The following is a 9630-nucleotide window of genomic DNA, read 5'->3' on the forward strand; positions in this document are numbered from 1 at the left end:
TGTGCCAGTGTGATCGGGGGCAGGGGGCACCCAGCGGGGATGTCCTGGGGAAGGCTCCCGTCGTTGGCTGGACTGCAGCGCTTTCCATCCCAGCTCCAGGACGCATGGACAAGCTCCCAGAGGGGCTGCGTTAGAGAATGAGGGAGACGGGGCAGAGCTTGCTATGCCTGGGATAGGAGACCCCCTCCCTGTGCTTCCCTTGCCCTGCGGCCCTGACTGCCCTAGGAAGGGGAGCTGATGGGGATACGGCTGGCAGCTCGGCAGGACCGGCAGGCTTTGCTGCCCAGCTGGGTTTGGCCTGAGTCTTCCCCTCCCAGTGACTTCGGGCTGGTTCCCCTGTGTCCCTGTCTGTCATGGAACATGACCACGGGCCCAGGCACGCGAGCAAGGCCTGGCCCACGGAAGGCAGGAAGCCAGGGCCTCCTTTCAGCTTGTCTGATGGAGACGCTACTCTGCCCGTAGCTGGTGACTCAGTGCTCTCCTGGGGCACACGTCCTGTCGTGGGGAGTCGGTGAACCACTGAACCCCGCCTCTTTGCCTTCATTTCCTGTGGAAATAAACAAAGACCACCTAAATGAGACAAACTGGCTGTATCTGCAGAGCCTGCTACATACAAGGGAATCAGCCACCCTCGCTGCACTTGGCAGGGACTCGAAGGCCATCCCTAAGGGAGACAGGTTTATGTTGAAAAAAACAACAGAAAAAAGGAGTAGTTTAACATCTGAAAAATGTACTACACCCTATCAACAGAATAAAGGACAGAAATTATGTGATCATCTCAATGGATGTAGGAAGAGCATCTAACAAAACCCAATATTCTTTTGTGGTGAAAACACTCAGCACACTCAAAATAGAAGGGAATGTCCTCCATCCAATAAGGGGCGTCTACAAATACCCACAGCTGACATCACACCTGGTGGTAAAAGTCTAAGAGCGTCCCACCTAAGATCGGGAACGAGACAAGGACCCCACATCCTGCCACTATCTTTGTATTGATTTCTGCCGTCCAGCAAAGTGACTCAGTTACACATATATATTCTTTTTCATTGTGGCTTATCCCAGAGTATTGAATATAGTTCCCTGTGCTATACAGTAGGACCTTGTTGTTTGTCCATTCTATATATAATAGTTTGCATGTGTAATCCCAAACTCCCGACTTCCCTGGGGGTCCAGTGGGTAAGACTCCGTGCTCCCAATGCAGGGGGCCTGGGTTCGATCCCTGGTGGGGGAACTAGATCCCGCATGCATGCCGCAACTAAGAAGTCTGCACGCTGCAACTGAAGATCCCTCATGCCACAAATAAGACCTGGTGCAGCCGAAACAAACAAACAAACAAATAAATAAAATCCCAAACTCCCAATCCATCCCTCCCCCACTCTACCTCCCCCTTGGCAACCGTAAGTCTATTCTGTTCTCTGTGTCCTTGAGTCTGTTTCTGTTTCGTAGATAAGTTCATCTGTGTCCTATTTTAGATTCCACATATAAGTGATATCATATGCTATTTGTCGTTCTCTTTCTGACTTACTTCGCTTCGTATGATCATCTCTCGGTCCATCCATGTGGCTGCACACTCCTGCCACTTCTATTCAGCATTGTCCTGGAGGTTCTGGCCAGAGCAAGGAGGCAAGAAGAAGGAGGAAAAAGGCACCCATATTAGAAAGGAAGGCTTGAACTATCTCTATTTGCAGATGACATGATGTTGTGTAGGGAAGATCCTAGGAGATCCACACACACAAAGTCAAAACTAATAAGTGTGTTCAACAACTGGCAGAATACAAGATCAATATACAAAAGTCAATTTTATTTCTATACCTAGCAAAATGAGCAAACCAAACGTGGAATTATGATGACAATCCCATGTGTAACAGCAGCAAACGAACAAAATACCTGGGAATAAATGGAGCAAAAGAAGTGTAAGACTTGTACACTGAAAACTACAAAACGTTGTCAAAAGGAATTAAAGAACATCTGACTAAGTGAAAAGATAACTGGTGTTCATGGATCAGAAGACTTAATATGTTTATGGTGCCAATACTCCCCCAAACTGATCTACAGCTTCAGTGAAATCCCTATCAAAATCCCAGCTGGCTTTTTACAATCTGATCCTAAAATTCATATGGGAATGCAAGGGCCTCAGAATAGCCAAAAGAAACTTGACAAATAAGAAGAAAGTGGTTGGATTCACACTTCCCCATTCAAACTTACTGCAAAACTACAGAGATCAAGGCAGTGTGGCACTGGAGTTAAGGACAGACGAACAGATCAGTGGAATAGAATTGAGAGTCCAGAAATAAACCCTCACATTCAAGGTGGGTTGCCACAAGGACACCGAGACTATTCGATGAGGAAAAGAACAGTCTTTTCAACAACTGGTGCTGGGACAGCTGGATATCCACAGGCAAAAGAATGAAGTTGGGGCCCTACCTCACGCTGTACGCAAACATTAACTCAAAATGGATCATGGACCTCAATATAAGAGCTGAAACTATAAAACTCTTAGAGAAAAACATAAACCTTCATGACCTTGTGTTAGACAATGGTTTCTTATACATAACTCCCAGAGCACAAGCGAAATAAGAAAAAAATAAGTAGGGAATTCCCTGGTGGTCCAGTGGTTAGGACTTGGCGCTTTCACTGCAGTGGCCCAAGTTCAATCCCTGGTCAGGGAACTAAGATTCCACAAGCCACGCGGCTCGGCCAAAAAAAAAGAAAGAAAGAAAAAGGAAAAAATAGGTAAATTGGACTTGGTCAAATTTCAAACTTTTCGTGTGTCAGAGGATACTGTGTATTGATTGATATGATTTCAAATCCACTTGATGATCTAAGTGAAGTTGTTTTAATCCCCTCGATTATGGCAAAGGCAAAAAAAAGAAGTTGTTTTTAGAAGTAAAGTTGTTTTGGGGAGGAGGGATAAATTAGGAGGTTGGGATTAACATATACACACTACTATATATGAGATAGATAATCAACAAGGATCTACTGTATAGCACGGGGAACTCTGCTCAATACGCTGTAATAACCTATATGGGAAAAGAATCTGAAAAAGAGTAGATATTCGTGTACGTATAATCGAATCACTTTGCTGTACGCCTGAAACTAACACAACATTGTTAATGAACTATGCTCCAGTATAAAATTAGAATTAAAGACAAAACAAACAAAATAGAAGTAAAGTTGTTTTGATATAAGAATGAACCGTGTCAGGATGTTATGTTATTATCAGAGCTCAGCAGCTCAGGGCTCTCTGGGGGCTTATCAGTAAGAACAGTGTGAAAAAGCAGCTCTGGTGCAGGACATTAGGGCTGTAAATACCAAGAGTCTGTGAGGACCAGGCGAGACTGCTGATCTAGCTCTCCGAAGCCCTTGGGGCATTAGCTCCCGCCCTGGTAAAGGTGATTCCTTTATGAGCAGTGGTGACAAACGGTGCAGCCTTCTCTCCAAGTAGATCATCCAGCCGGCCAATACCAGCACCGTGGTTCCCTAGCAACGAGGGACTTTTTTTTTTTTTTTTTTTTTTTTTTTTACGAGGGACTTTTATTTTTGCGCAGGCAGCGGCACATCCGCTCTCCCGAGAAAACAAAACTTTGTACAAAAGGTACATCTCAAGTGAATGTGGACTTTATTCCTTATACCTCCCCTTGGCTGGAACAAAGGGGTAATTAATCTATCATTTGTTTGGAGTATGTTATTTCTGTATTGGCTTATTAAGAGACATTATCCTGTATGCTCGTGGTATTATTATAACTCCCACCGTGAACCTGTGTTAAATAAAGTATTGGCAAAGACAGTCTCAGTCTCTGAGCATGACCTGCCGCCCCCCTAAACAAAACAGATATCACCAAGACAGCCCAGGAAATGGGAGACAATATTTACAAATCAGATATCTGATAAGAGACTAGTATCCAGAACATGTAAAGAGCTCTTAACAACAACAAAAGGACAAACAACCCGACTTAAAAATGGACACGGGATCTGAATAAACATTTTTCTTTTTTTTTTTTTTGGCCGGCGGCTTGCAGGATCTTAGTTCCGCGACCAGGGATCAAACCCACGCGCTCGGCAGTGAAAGCGCAGAGCCCTAACCATTGGACTGCCAGGGAAGTCCCCGAATAAACAGTTTCCAAAGAAGATAGATAGTAGCCAATAAGCACATGGAAAGATCTCAGCATCACTAATCATCAGAGAAATGCAAATCAAATCAAAACCACCATAAGTAATCACTTCACACCCACTAGGATGGCTATCACAAAAAAGAAAATAACAAGTGTTTATAAGGATGTGGAGAGGCTGGAGCCCTCAAACATTGCTGGTGGGAATGTAAAGTGATGCAGTCATTTTGGAGGACGGCCTGGCAGTTCCTCAAAATGCTAAATGGCGTTATCACATCACCCGGCAATGCCTCTTAGGTACATTCCCAAGAGAAACGAAACCATACGTCCTCTCAAAAATGTGTCCAGCACCGTTCACGACAGCTAATGGGTGGAAACAACCCACGTGACCACTGACGGCTGAATAGATACACAAAATATGGAGTAGCCGCACCGTGAAGTATCATTCAACCGTGAAGAGGAAGGAAGCACCGACACAGGCTACAATGTGGGTGACCCTGAAACCATGATGCCAAGTGAAAGAGACCAGTCACAGAAGCCACGTGTTCTATTTCTGTTTATGGGAAATGCCCGTTTGGGGGAAGTGTCCAGAACAGGCCAATGCGCACATAGAAAGCAGATTAGCGGTTGCCTGGGGCTGGGGAGGTGGAGGGAGTAAGTACTGATGTGTACCTGCGGGGTCTCTCCTTGGGGTGTTGAAACGTGAAATTAGGTAGTGCTGATGGCGGCACAGCTCTGCGAGCGTATAAAAACCCCTGAACTGTACATTTTAAAGGAGTGAATTTGATGGTATGTGAATTACATCTCAGTAAAGCTGAAAGAGAAGGGAAGCTTCACTGTGTTCCGATCAGAGGCTGTCAGCCCTGGGGGAGATGGAGGTAGCTAACCAGCCAGGCGGCCCGTGGGAGGGGTTTGGGGGCTATTTGGCTTTCTCTGGGCGGTTCTGGGCTGGGAGCAAGAATAGGGAAGCGGGGGGCCCTGGCCACGGCCTGACCCTCTGGGCTGATTTCTGCAGAGGCTGTGGTTGGTCTTCCTGGACTTCTCACGTGGGTCAGACCTTGCTGTCATCTGTGGTCTGTCCTTGTCCTCTGCATAGTCAGCCTTTTGCTCCGTGAGTCTAAAATAGGGATAAAGAATGCGCTACATCGGGTGTGAGAGGCATGGTGGGGTAGGGTTATCTCCACTGACCTTCTCGGCCCGGCTCTCAACCGGGGGGCCCTGCCCTCACCCGGGGCGGGGGGCCCTGCCCTCCTGGAGCTCCCACTTCATAAACTAGAGAATTGAGAGTAGTGACAGGAGCTCAGGAGCGGCTGAGGTGATGGGACAGGACAAGCCCTCTGGGGGCCTCCTGGCCTGGGGGAGAGCAGAGACCCCAGGCCGTAGAGTGCCTCGGGGGAATGAGCTGGGAGAGGGGATGGCTGGGGGTCTAGGGTTCTTCTGAGGGCGGTGGCAGGCCAGGGGACCCTGGGGGCTGGCAGGTGTGTTTTGGAAAGTGGGGCGGCCAAGGGCTCAGTAACTGCAGGAGTCCAGGCCAGCGCTGACTGTGCAGGATGAGGGGCAGAGATGGACAAGGGGTCTCAGGCCAGGAGGGCCTCCCCGTGTCTTGGGGGTCAAGGGAGGGAGGACAGGCCAGCCACCAGAGGGTGAGGGATAGTTTCGGGTTCGTGCAGGGAGGGATCGGGGGGTGATGAAGGGCACAGTGAGATGTGTCTCAGGAGACCCCCAAGGTGTGGAATCTGTCCCTCTGGGCAGTTTGCGGTGATGGTGCAGGGCCTGGTCAGGCGTTTCGGGGGTCCACTGGCCTCCCCTTCAGTCTTGCTCTGGGTACGAGGAGGGGTGAGGGGCCCTGGGCCCAGACAGGAAAAGAGACCTGGAGGCTGTGACCCTGGCTGCACTGAGGCTGGTGGGGCTTCAAGGCCCAGGATGGACATCAGAGTTCCCGCACCCCGACCCCTCACAGGCCATGGGACCTCCAGAGCCGCACTGCCACGTGCATTCACTATTCACGGGGGGCTCCTGCTGGTCACCGTCTGAGGCCTGAGGGCGGCCTGGCGTCTGGTTACCGCTTAGCCTCCGGACCACTGGTAATCTTAGCCCAGGGCAGCTGGAGGAGGCCCCGCCCCAGGGAGAAGGACAGAGATGGTCCCTGTCTGTCTTGGGGGGTGGGGGAGCCTCAGGCTGAGGGAGTCAGGGGCCCCCTTAAACTTGCCCCTGGGCACCCAGGCCCCCAACAAGAGGCTCCCGGGGTCTTTCTCCCCCGAACAAGCTCTGATACCATTGCCTTGTTTACGTCTACACGATTAGGACCACGGAAAGGAACTCTGCGTCCAGGCTGCCCTGGTGAGACCCGACGGAGAAACGGGCGGTGCCCAGAAAGAAAGGGATTCACGATCCACTGTCCAGTACCCGCTCCCACGTGGGCGGGGAGGGGGCCCCACGTCACGACGGGCCCGGAGTGGGGGTCAGGTCGGGTCTACTGAGAATGGGAAGTTTGGTCGAAGGGGGATCTTTCAACACCGGGACCGGGATCGCCCAGGCTACAGGGATCCCGTTCGGTGGACGCAGCAGAGAGTGGGGTCGGAGCCTTAAACCGCCGGTGCTTCCCGTTGAGGAGCTGGTGGGTCTCTCTGGAGGGAGGCCCAAGGCCCCTGAGCAGCCTGATGTGGACAAGGCGGGGTCGTGCAGATGGAGACGTAGGCTAGGGAGCAGAGGCTCCCGGGGGGGAGAGCGGGCCCCCCGAGGGGGTCCTCGGTATCCAAACTGCGGTGGCGTGGGGTAATGGGGTTTCCGTTCTTAAGATTAAGGAAAACGAATAGCAGTCTACCCTGCCTACTCTCACTGCTTTATCGAAGGACTCGGCTCCGGTTTCCAAGTCAATACCAAATAATCAGATAACTGGGAGAGAACATTTAAAATCGATACCAGCCGATGGAGGTGGGAGGGCAGCAGCGGATGAGAGGCGGGCAGACGTCCTGGGGTCTCGCAGGCCCCCCAAGGAGCTGATGTCCGGCCTCGGGCCGTGGGGCCCCAGGGAGGACTCAGAGGGGGCCTGGACGCTCTCCAGTGTTTGGATGCCTTTGGGGGCCACTCTGAGGATGGATTCAAAATGTGTGTGGGGGGAGGGTCCTCCAGGGGCCCAAGTGGGCGATGAGGAGGCTGGATGGAGTGACAGCATGAGTACCGGGGACAGGCCAAGGGACTTGCAGGAGGGGGCACTGAGGGATGTGCCAGGCTCGGCTGCCGTGTGGGAGTGGAGAGGCTGCTTCCCGTGGGGGTACAGCTGCAGGGGAGGGTGGAGAGGGTCTGAGTCTGGGGGCACGGGGGCCCGATGGGGCCTCAGCAGGCAGGTGAGACGAGGCTCCTCCTCCCCTCTGTCCGTCCCTCTCCCCGGATTACACACCAGGGGCTCTCGGAAGGCGGGTGGGGGGGCAGGCAGGGGACTGGGGGCACTGGATGCCCAGCCGGAGGTGCTGTACCTGGGCTGATCCCAGCGTATGGGTGCAGCCAGGGGACCTTTGGCCTCAAAGAACAGGCTCAGCTGGCCAGGGAGGTGCATGGGGGCAGTGAGTCCTGCAGCCCTTCTCCTTGGGGACTCCCTGGGGGCCGGTCCCCATCACCCACCTGGGCCAGGTGCCACTCTAAGTCCCCTTTGGAGCTGAGGCCCTGGCCAGAGTGCCTCCACTCCCGCTGGCCGCGGGGGTCTGGGCAGCGCGTGGGTCCGGTGGAGGCTGAGCCCTCGGCACCACCGGCCTCGCTGAAACTAGCCCTGGGCAGTGGGTCTCTGGCTTCCCGGCTCTCTGCCCTGCGCGCCCTCTGGGCCCCTTGCATCTCTTCCAGGCCCCCATTCTCTTGCTGCCTCTCCTCCCCTCCCCACCTCTGAACTCGCCCAGCCCCCCCTCACACCACCAAGCCCGGGTCACACCGATCCCAAGAACTCCTGAGTCTCGGGAACACTGGAATGGGGGCCGCACCCGGGCCAGCCTCCCATGGGGACTTGGAGCCTTGGCCCCAGGTGGGCAGAGCAAGGACCCCAGCCGACCCAGCGCTCAGATGGGGTGGGTGATGGGGACGGGCTCCGAACCCCCGAGCTTGGGGCTGGGGAGAGCGGAGGCTGCACCCCTCCCCGCTGTGCCCGGGGCAGGAGCGGGGGAGAGGGGAGCCCCCCACGCCTAGCCTCCCCAGAGCGTCCGGCTTGGGGCCAGCATCTGTGCCCGATCTGGGCCCTGCTGCATCCTGGGGGCCATTTTTGTTGCCTGGTATGGACTATGGGGGTTCAACCAACATATGTGAATGACTGAGCAAAGCCCACAGCCCCCCACCCTCCTGGCCTGGCTGGTGGGGCGGGAGGGCGTGACACTGGGTAACTGACCACTCACAGCGCTGGGCTGGGCGGCGGCTTCCCTCAGACCCCGCCCCGGGCCGCACGCCCCTCCCCGCCCCTTCGCCTCACGGAGCCCGCGGGGTAGGAGAAGCTGGGGGAGCCACCCCGTCCCCAGACGTGGCCCATCTCCGCGCTGAGGCCTCCGGGTCACTGCCGATCAGTCTCCCACGCTCCCGGGCCGCCAGCACGTAGCTCCATCTTGTTCCACCCCCGTCTCATTTTCCTTGAGCCCCTCTATACAGGGTGCCAGGGTGGGGACGCAGCACCCTTTGGGCTGGGGGTCTGCTCTGTCTCCGTCTGTAACTCCAGACTCCATGTTCCCCTCCCCCACCCCCATCCCCGAAGCGCATAGAGGTTTGTAAGGTGGAGGAGGTCCCGTGAGGCCAGAATGGAGCTGCAGACCTGCGGGTGTCTGTGGGCGTCGCCATCCGTCCAGTTCGGAGCTCCCTGCTGGCCCGTTCCTGCTGGCCCGTCCGTGAAGCCCCTCCTCACCCGGGCTCTGCCAGCCTCTCAGGAGTCCCCTCCCAGGGCAGGTGGGACGTCCTGCTCCCCTGCAGGCCACGCCCAGGTCCGGGAGCACCGGCCTTGCCCCGGCTCCTCTCTCTGCCTGTGCTGGCTCCGGGCAACATGGAGCCGCGTCTGTGGAAGTTTTCATCCTCCCTGGCTGATGCCTGGCCTGCACCCCGCCTCCAGGCTTCCCGAGTCCTCTCTGCCTGTTTATTTTATTATCTCCGAAATGTTTTCTGCAAACCACCAGGAAACCTGATTTTGGTGGTGAGGGAGCTGGGAGGACGGCGTGGTTACAGGGACAGACCTCCGATCACGGGGTGCAGGGCAGGAGACAGACCCGAGAAGTCCGGGACACGGTGACCCCCACTTCCTCCCGGGGGATCACGGCCCCTGGGCCACAGGAGCCCGTGCAGAGCTGGCGCCCATCCTGAAGTACCTCCAGTTCTTTTCTTCTAACTGTTGAGTTTTCCCCACACTCTCTGCTCAAATTCCAGAGACGGGCACCCAATGGCTCATCGGCTGTTATCGTTTTCACCCTTGACCAGGTCAAAGGATGCTGGCCAGACCCTGATGCTCTGCGGGGGCCCCGGGGGTCCAAGGTCGTGAGGGACAGAACACGGACATCTACGC

The sequence above is a fragment of the Physeter macrocephalus genome, chromosome 18, assembly GCF_002837175.3.
Source record: "Physeter macrocephalus isolate SW-GA chromosome 18, ASM283717v5, whole genome shotgun sequence".
NCBI classification, from domain to species: domain Eukaryota; kingdom Metazoa; phylum Chordata; class Mammalia; order Artiodactyla; family Physeteridae; genus Physeter; species Physeter macrocephalus.